Source organism: Orycteropus afer, unplaced genomic scaffold, assembly GCF_000298275.1.
Source record: "Orycteropus afer afer isolate SDZICR_OR568_19922 unplaced genomic scaffold, OryAfe1.0 scaffold00125, whole genome shotgun sequence".
Lineage (NCBI taxonomy): Eukaryota > Metazoa > Chordata > Mammalia > Tubulidentata > Orycteropodidae > Orycteropus > Orycteropus afer.
In genome coordinates, this window is record NW_006921712.1 from 448,290 (window position 1) to 450,663 (window position 2,374).

General features: G+C 36.5%; 1 non-coding gene across 1 annotated transcript; it reads right to left on the reverse strand.

Moving 5' to 3' along the window:
• Positions 1 to 254: 254 nt before the first annotated feature.
• Positions 255 to 389, reverse strand: LOC122150347. Its single transcript, XR_006163619.1, has one exon. It is a non-coding gene; the product is annotated as a U8 small nucleolar RNA (small nucleolar RNA).
• Between the last annotated feature and the right edge of the window lie 1,985 nt (positions 390 to 2,374).

Consider the following 2,374-nt stretch of genomic DNA (forward strand, 5'->3'; position numbering starts at 1 on the left):
GAAACTGACAACCTGAGGCTAATATGTGAGGTCATAGATGGGTTAAATGTTATAGGCCAGAGAATAAACTCAATGACTCCAACTGTAAAGCTTTTCTGAGAAGTTATGCAAAGAGTATAACATAAAGACCTTTGAAAAGTATCAAGTTTTCAAGTGTTACAACACACAAGTGATGAAACTTGTTATATATATCACATAAGTTTTATCTCTTATACTCATTTACTCTACAATCTAAAAGAAGTGATCATCAGAAAATCAGATAGAAGCAGTAAAGATACTGCGAGTCCTGATTACTTGGAAATATTAATCACATATCTTTTGAGCTCCAAACATCATGTTATCTCTGCCCCCCAAAATGAGGAACAGGTAAGGATTAATCTTCCTGATGAATCCCTGGGATATATATTGATAAAAACTCTTTACTAAATTCTGTGGAAATATGGAGATTCTCTTGGAAAAACTTAAGTATCTGTTAATTTGAATAGTGAGTGTTTCAAGAATTTATGTAAATCTTTATTTTAGCTCCCAAATTGTGGAATGAAAGTGGTGTGTTATCTAGAAGGAAGAGAATGTAAAATATTGTCTCTGTTGGAATCAGAAAACAATGTTTTGGGGTGAGTTCTCTAAGCAACAAGGATTAATCCATAGAAAAGTATATGATTTTGAGTTTTTGAGTGAATTCTTCAAAAGAATAAAGATGTTAATAATGTTGGTTAGCAGTGTTTTCCTTTAACAAATCACTAATGAAAAGCATGACCATAGTAAAATGGGTTATTGAGTGGTACTTAAGGGTGAAACTAAAGAAGCAAAAATCAACATCTTATGGCAATAAAAATTTCATTGTTATTTTGTGGTCATTTTTCTTGCAGCAATTCTGTGGCCAAAATTGTTTAAGAATCACAGCTGACATGTGAATTTCCAAAGTTTCCACTCATTAATTTCTTAAAGGCTCCTTTACTTATGATCCCTTCTCTGAAATCACAACTGAAGTCCAACCATACTGCTCTTCCCCAAAAAAGGCAGAGTCATTATAATTCTGAGAAAGAAGATATTATTTTCTTTCTTTTTTATTTTCCCAAAGAAGTGCTAACAGGAAAGCCTGGGAGTGAATGAAGTACTATTAAAAAATGAAGTAACTAGAATTTGTGAGCTCTGGTAGCACAGTGTCTAAGGCATTTGACTGCTAACCAGAAGGCTGGTGGTCCAAACCCACCAGCCACTCCTGGGAAGGAAGGTTACGCAATCTACTTCCATAGTGATACTGCCTCAGAAACCCAAGGAGTGGTCGCTATGAGTCAGGTCCGACTCGATGGCACATAACAACAACAACAACAGAGTCTGTGTTGACAAATTACATTGCCATTACTGGCACGAATACACCAAGACTTAGAATTCACAACTGAGAACTTCCCTATCACCCCAGTTTTGAAAAAGTTCCATGTCTACCCATTATCTCTGACCCTAAATTGGCCCCACTCCCAGGAATTGATCAAGTAATAGTGGCTAAAAGAATTCTAACAACAGAACTAGAAAAGGAAACACAGGTTATTAGAGTTAAATATATTTTCCTGGCCTCATTTCAAACCATCTCATTTTCAGTCAGGAAATTGAGTCATGAAGAGATTAAGGGATAGCTCCATGGTCACACAGTTAAACAGTTGTATAGTAATTTTGAATTCCTAATATTTAGTTAAGTCATATGAGCACTGCATGAGTTAGCCTGAGTACCTAAGGATATAAAAGATGGAAGCTAAAGCTCTTCCACAGATGGAATCACCAAGATCTCCAATTGGAACCTCCATAACAATTGGAAATTGATGAACAGGATAACGATTGTTGTTTTTAGGTACTCATGAGACAATTCCCATTTGTAGTAACCCTATGTACAACAGAACAAAACACTGCCCAGTCCTGCATCATCCTTAAAATCTTTGCTATCTTTGAGTCTGTTGTTACAGCTACTGTGTAATCCATCTTGTTGAGGGTCTCCTTCTTTTTCACTGACCCTCTACTTTATCAAGCATCTTGTCCTTCTCCAGGGACTGTTCCATTAGGATAACATGTCCAAAGTAAGTGGGATGAAGACTCACCATCCTTGCTTCTAAGGAGATTTCTGTCTCTACATCTTCCAAGAGAGATTTCTTTCTTTTTTCTTTTTTTTTTTTTTTGGCATCCATGAAATGTTTCATATTCTTTGGCAACACCATAATTAAAAGCAATTGTTCTTTGGTTTTCCTTATCCACTGTCTATCTTTCACATGCACATGAGGCAATTGAAAATCCCATGGCTTGGGTTGTTGTTGTTGTTGTTAAGTGCCGTCGAGTCATTTCCGACTCATAGCGACCCCATGCACAGCAGAACGAAACACTGCCC